Here is an 8,410-nt window from a genome sequence, read left to right as displayed (position 1 = left end):
TGGAATGAAATCAACCCGAGTAGAACGTAATGGAATGGAATGGAATGGAAAGGAATGGAATGGAATGGAATGGAATAAAATTTAATGGAATGGAATTGAATGGAATGGAATGGAATGGAATTGAATGGAATGGAATCAACCCGAGTAGAATGGAATGAATTGGAATGGAATGGAATGGAATGGAATGGAATGGAATGGAATGGAATGCAATCAACCCGATTAGAATGGAATGGATTGGAATGGAATGGAATGGAATGGAATGGAATGGAATGGAATGGAATCAACCCGACTAGAATGGAATGGATTGGAATGGAACGGAATGGAATGGAATGGAATGGAATGGAATGGAATGTAATGGAATGGAATCAACCCGAGTAGAATGGAATGGATTGGATTGGAATGGAATGGAATGGAATCGAACGGAATGGAATGGAATGGAATGGAATGGAATGGAATGAAATTTAATGGAATGGAATGGAATGGAATCGAATGGAATCGAATGGAATCGAATGGAATGGAATGGAATAGAATGGAATCAACCCGAGTAGAACGGAATGGAATGGAATGGAATGGAAAGGAATGCAATGGAATGGAATGGAATGGAATGGAATGGAATGGAATGGAATGGAATGGAATGGAATGGAATGGAATCAACCCGAGTAGAACGGAATGGATTGGAATGGAATGGAATGGAATGGAATCGTATGGAATCGAAAAGAATGGAATGGAATGGAATGGAATGGAATGGAATGGAATGGAATGGAATGGAATGAAATCAACCCGAGTAGAATGTAATGGAATGGAATGGAATGGAATGGAATGGAATGGAATGGAATGGAATGGAATGGAATGGAATCAACCCGAGTAGAACGGAATGGATTGAAATGGAATGGAATGGAATCGAATGGAATGGAATGGAATGGAATGGAATCAACCCGAGTAAAACGGAATGGATTGGAATGGAATGGAATGGAATGGCATGGAATGAAATCAACCCTAGTAGAAAGTAATGGAATGGAATGGAATGGAATGGAAAGGAAAGTAATGGAATGGAATGGAATGGAATGGAATGGAATGGAATGGAATGGAATGGAATCAACCCGAGTAGAATGGAATGGATTGTAATGGAATGGAATGGAATCGAATGGAATGGAATGGAATGGAATGGAATCAACCCGAGTAGAACGGAATGGATTGGAATGGAATGGAATGGAATGGAATCGTATGGAATCGAAAGGAATGGAATGGAATGGAATGGAATGGAATGGAATGGAATGGAATGGAATGGAATGAAATCAACCCGAGTAGAACGTAATGGAATGGAATGGAATGGAAAGGAATGGAATGGAATGGAATGGAATAAAATTTAATGGAATGGAATGGAATGGAATGGAATGGAATGGAATTGAATGGAAAGGAATCAACCCGAGTAGAATGGAATGGATTGGAATGGAATGGAATGGAATGGAATGGAATGGAATGGAATGGAATGCAATCAACCCGAGTAGAATGGAATTGATTGGAATGGAATGGAATGGAATGGAATGGAATGGAATCAACCCGAATAGAATGGAATGGATTGGAATGGAACGGAATGGAATGGAATGGAATGGAATGGAATGGAATGGAATGGAATCAACCCGAGTAGAATGGAATGGATTGGATTGGAATGGAATGGAATGGAATCGAACGGAATGGAATGGAATGGAATGGAATGGAATGGAATGGAATGGAATGGAATGGAATGAAATTTAATGGAATGGAATGGAATGGAATCGAATGGAATCGAATTGAATCGAATGGAATGGAATGGAATAGAATGGAATCAACCCGAGTAGAACGGAATGGAATGGAATGGAATGGAAAGGAATGGAATGCAATGGAATGGAATGGAATGGAATGGAATGGAATGGAATCCAATGGAATGGAAAGGAATGGAATGGAATGGAATGGAATGGAATGGAATGGAATGGAATGGAATGGAATGGATTGGAATGGAATGGAATCGAATCGAATGGAACGGAATGGAATGGAATGGAATGGAATGGAATCCAGTGGAATGGAATGGAATCGAATGGAATCAACCCGAGTAGAATGGAATGGATTGAAATGGAATGGAATGGAATCGAATGGAATGGAATGGAATCAACCCGAGTAGAACGGAATGGATTGGAATGGAATGGAATGGAATGGCATGGAATGAAATCAACCCGAGTAGAACGTAATGGAATGGAATGGAATGGAATGGAAAGGAAAGTAATGGAATGGAATGGAATGGAATGGAATGGAATGGAATGGAATGGAATGGAATGGAATGGAATCAACCCGAGTAGAATGGAATGGATTGAAATGGAATGGAATGGAATGGAATGGAATGGAATGGAATGGAATGGAATCAACCCGAGTAGAACGGAATGGATTGGAATGGAATGGAATGGAATGGAATGGAATCGTATGGAATCGAAAAGAATGGAATGGAATGGAATGGAATGGAATGGAATGGAATGGAATGGATTGGAATGGAATGAAATCAACCCGAGTAGAACGTAATGGAATGGAATGGAATGGAAAGGAATGGAATGGAATGGAATGGAATAAAATTTAATGGAATGGAATTGAATGGAATGGAATGGAATGGAATGGAATGGAATGGAATCAACCCGAGTAGAATGGAATGAATTGGAATGGAATGGAATGGAATGGAATGGAATGCAATCAACCCGATTAGAATGGAATGGATTGGAATGGAATGGAATGGAATGGAATCAACCCGAGTAGAACGGAATGGATTGGAATGGAATGGAATGGAATGGAATCGTATGGAATCGAAAAGAATGGAATGGAATGGAATGGAATAGAATGGAATGGAATGGATTGGAATGGAATGAAATCAACCCGAGTAGAACGTAATGGAATGGAATGGAATGGAAAGGAATGGAATGGAATGGAATGGAATAAAATTTAATGGAATGGAATTGAATGGAATGGAATGGAATGGAATTGAATGGAATGGAATCAACCCGAGTAGAATGGAATGAATTGGAATGGAATGGAATGGAATGGAATGGAATGGAATGGAATGCAATCAACCCGATTAGAATGGAATGGATTGGAATGGAATGGAATGGAATGGAATGGAATGGAATGGAATGGAATCAACCCGAGTAGAATGGAATGGATTGGAATGGAACGGAATGGAATGGAATGGAATGGAATGGAATGGAATGGAATGGAATGGAATCAACCCGAGTAGAATGGAATGGATTGGATTGGAATGGAATGGAATGGAATCGAACGGAATGGAATGGAATGGAATGGAATGGAATGGAATGAAATTTAATGGAATGGAATGGAATGGAATCGAATGGAATCGAATGGAATCGAATGGAATGGAATGGAATAGAATGGAATCAACCCGAGTAGAACGGAATGGAATGGAATGGAATGGAAAGGAATGGAATGGAATGGAATGGAATGGAATGGAATGGAATGGAATGGAATGGAATCAACCCGAGTAGAACGGAATGGATTGGAATGGAATGGAATGGAATGGAATCGTATGGAATCGAAAAGAATGGAATGGAATGGAATGGAATGGAATGGAATGGAATGGAATGGAATGGAATGAAATCAACCCGAGTAGAACGTAATGGAATGGAATGGAATGGAATGGAATGGAATGGAATGGAATGGAATGGAATCAACCCGAGTAGAACGGAATGGATTGAAATGGAATGGAATGGAATCGAATGGAATGGAATGGAATGGAATGGAATCAACCCGAGTAAAACGGAATGGATTGGAATGGAATGGAATGGAATGGCATGGAATGAAATCAACCCTAGTAGAAAGTAATGGAATGGAATGGAATGGAATGGAAAGGAAAGTAATGGAATGGAATGGAATGGAATGGAATGGAATGGAATGGAATGGAATGGAATGGAATCAACCCGAGTAGAATGGAATGGATTGTAATGGAATGGAATGGAATCGAATGGAATGGAATGGAATGGAATGGAATCAACCCGAGTAGAACGGAATGGATTGGAATGGAATGGAATGGAATGGAATCGTATGGAATCGAAAGGAATGGAATGGAATGGAATGGAATGGAATGGAATGGAATGGAATGGAATGGAATGAAATCAACCCGAGTAGAACGTAATGGAATGGAATGGAATGGAAAGGAATGGAATGGAATGGAATGGAATAAAATTTAATGGAATGGAATGGAATGGAATGGAATTGAATGGAATTGAATGGAAAGGAATCAACCCGAGTAGAATGGAATGGATTGGAATGGAATGGAATGGAATGGAATGGAATGGAATGGAATGGAATGCAATCAACCCGAGTAGAATGGAATTGATTGGAATGGAATGGAATGGAATGGAATGGAATGGAATCAACCCGAGTAGAATGGAATGGATTGGAATGGAACGGAATGGAATGGAATGGAATGGAATGGAATGGAATGGAATGGAATCAACCCGAGTAGAATGGAATGGATTGGATTGGAATGGAATGGAATGGAATCGAACGGAATGGAATGGAATGGAATGGAATGGAATGGAATGGAATGAAATTTAATGGAATGGAATGGAATGGAATCGAATGGAATCGAATTGAATCGAATGGAATGGAATGGAATAGAATGGAATCAACCCGAGTACAACGGAATGGAATGGAATGGAATGGAAAGGAATGGAATGGAATGGAATGGAATGGAATGGAATGGAATGGAATGGAATGGAATCCAATGGAATGGAAAGGAGTGGAATGGAATGGAATGGAATGGAATGGAATGGAATGGAATGGATTGGAATGGAATGGAATCGAATCGAATGGAACGGAATGGAATGGAATGGAATGGAATGGAATCCAGTGGAATGGAATGGAATCGAATGGAATCAACCCGAGTAGAATGGAATGGATTGGAATGGACTGGAATGGAATGGAATGGAATGGAATGGAAAGGAATGGAATCAACCCGAGTAGAACGGAATGGATTGAAATGGAATGGAATGGAATCGAATGGCATAGAATGGAATGGAATGGAATGGAATGCAATGGAAAGGAATGAATTCAACCAGAGTAGAACGGAATGGAATGGAATGGAATGGAATGGAATGGAATGGAATGGAATGGAATCAACCCGAGAAAAACGGAATGGATTGGAATGGAATGGAATGGAATGGAATGGAATGGAATGGAATCGAGTGGAATGGAATGGAATGGAATGGAATGGAATGGAATGGAATGGAATGGAATGGAATGGAATGAAATCAATCCGAGTACAACGTAATGGAATGGAATGGAATGGAATGGAAAGGAAAGGAATGGAATGGAATGGAATGGAATAAAATTTAATGGAATGGAATGGAATGGAATGGAATGGAATGGAACCGAATGGAATGGAATGGAATGGAATGGAATGGAATGGAATGGAATCAACACAAGTAGAATGGAATGGATTGGAATGGAATGGAATGGAATGGAATGGAATGGAATCAACCCGAGTAGAATGGAATGGATTGGAATGGACTGGAATGGAATGGAATGGAATGGAACGGAATGGAATGGAATGGAATGGAATGGAATGTAACGGAATGGAATGGAATGGAATAGATTGGAATCAACCCGAGTAGAACAGAATGGAATGGAATGGAATGGAATGCAATAGAATGGAATGGAATGGAATGGAATGGAATGGAATGGAATGGAATGGAATCGAAAGGAATGGAATGGAATGGAATGGAATGGAATGGAATGGAATGGAATGGAATCAACCCGAGTAGAATGGAATGGATTGGAATGGACTGGAATGGAATGGAATGGAATGGAATGGAATGGAATGGAATGGAATGGAATCAACCCGAGGAGAATGGAATGGATTGAAATGGAATGGAATGGAATGGAATGGAATGGAATGGAATGGGATGGAATTGAATCAACCCGAGTAGAATGGAATGGATTGGAATGGAATGGAATGGAATGGAATCGTATGGAATCGAAAGGAATGGAATGGAATGGAATGGAAAGGAATGGAATGGAATGGAATGGAATGAAATCAACCCGAGTAGAACGTAATGGAATGGAATGGAATGGAAAGGAATGGAATGGAATGGAATGGAATAAAATTTAATGGAATGGAATGGAATGGAATGGAATCGAATGGAATCGAATGGAATGGAATGGTATAGAATGGAATGGAATGGAATGGAATGGAATTGAATGGAATGGAATGGAATGGAATGGAATGGAACGGAATGGAATCAACCCGAGTAGAATGGAATGGATTGGAATGGAATGGAATGGAATGGAATGGAATGGAATGGAATGGAATGGAATCAACCCGAGTAGAATGGAATGGATTGGAATGGAATGGAATGGAATGGAATCGAATGGAATCAAATGGAATGGAATGGAATGGAATGGAATGGAATGGAATGGAATGGAATGGAATGGAATGGAATGGAATCTACCCGAGTAGAATGGAATGGATTGGAATGGAATGGATTGGAATGGAATCGAATGGAATGGAATGGAATGGAATGGAATGGAATGGAATGGAATGGAATGGAATCAACCAGAGTAGAACGGAATGGAATGGAATGGAATGGAATGGAATGGAATGGAACGCAACGGAATGGAATGGAATGGAATGGAATGGAATGGAATGGAATGGAATGGAATGGAAAGGAATGGAATGGAATCAACCCGAGTAGAATGGAATGGATTGGAATGGAATGGAATGGAATGGAATGGAATGGAATGGAATGGAATCAACCCGAGTAGAATGGAATGGATTGAAATGCAATGAAATGGAATGGAATGGAAAGGAATGGAATGGAGTGGAACGGAATGGAATGGAATGGAATCAACCCGAGTAGAAAGGAATGGATTGGAATACAATGGAATGGAATGGAATGGAATGGAATTCAATAGAATAGAATGGAATGGAATGGAATGGAATCGAGTGGAAACCAATGGAATCGAATGGAATGGAGTGGAATAGAATGGAATCAACCCGAATAGAACGGAACGAACGAAACGGAGCGGAACGGAACGGAATGGAATGGAATGGATTGAAATGGAATGGAATCGAATGGAACCGAATGGAACCGAATGGAATGCGATGGAATGGAATGGAATGGAATGGAATGGAATGGAATGGAATGGAATGAACCCGAGTAGAATGGAATGGATTGGAATGGAATGGAATGGAATGGAATGGAATCGAATGGAATCGAATGGAATGGAATGGAATGGAATGGAATGGAATGGAATGGAATCAACCCGAGTAGAACGGAATGGAATGGAATGGAATGGAATGGAATAGAAAGGAAGGGAATTCAATGGAACAGAATGCAATGGAATGGAATGGAATGGAATGAACCCGAGTAGAACGGAATGGAATGGAATGGAATGGAATGGAATGGAATGGAATGGAATGGAATGGAATGGAATGGAATGGAATGGAATGGAATCGAATCGAATAGAAAGGAATGGAACGGAATGGAATGGAATGGAATCGAATCGAATGGAATGGAATGGAATGGAATGAAATGGAATGGAATGGAATGGAATGGATTGGAATGGAATGGAATCGAATGGAATGGAATGAAATGGAATGGAATGGAATGGAATGGAATCAAATCAACCCGAGTAGAATGGAATGGATTGGAATGCAATGGAATGGAATGGAATGGAATGGAATGGAATGGAATGGAATGGAATGGAATGGAATGGAATGGAATGGAATGGAATGGAATGGAATCAACCCGAGTAGAATGGAATGGAATGGAATGGAATGGAGTGGAATGGAATGGAATGGAATGGAATGGAATTTAATGGAATGGAATGGAATGGAATCGAATGGAATCGAATGGAATGGAATGGAATGGAATGGAATGGAATGGAAAGGAATGTAATGGAATGGAATCTACCCGAGTAGAATGGAATGGATTGGAATGGAATGGATTGGAATGGAATGGAATGGAATGGAATGGAATGGAATGGAATGGAATGGAATGGAATGGAATCAACCTGAGTAGAACGGAATGGAATGGAATGGAATGGAATGGAATGGAATGGAATCGAATGGAATGGAATGGAATGGAATTTAATGGAATGGAATGGATTGGAATCGAATGGAATTGAATGGAATGGAATGGAAGGGAATGGAATGGAATGGAATAGAATGAAATCAACCCGAGTAGAACAGAATGGAATGGAATGGAATGGAATGGAATGGAATGGAATGGAATCAAATGGAATGGAATGGAATCAACCCGAGTAGAATGGAATGGATTGAAATGGAATGGAATGGAATCGAATGGAATGGAATGGAATGGAATGGAATGGAATGAAATCAACCCGAGTAGAACGTAATGGAATGGAATGGAAT

The sequence above is a fragment of the Gorilla gorilla genome, chromosome 17, assembly GCF_029281585.2.
Source record: "Gorilla gorilla gorilla isolate KB3781 chromosome 17, NHGRI_mGorGor1-v2.1_pri, whole genome shotgun sequence".
NCBI classification, from domain to species: Eukaryota; Metazoa; Chordata; class Mammalia; order Primates; family Hominidae; genus Gorilla; species Gorilla gorilla.
The sequence above is the reverse complement of the archived record's forward strand: the minus strand, read 5'-3'. Positions refer to the sequence as shown.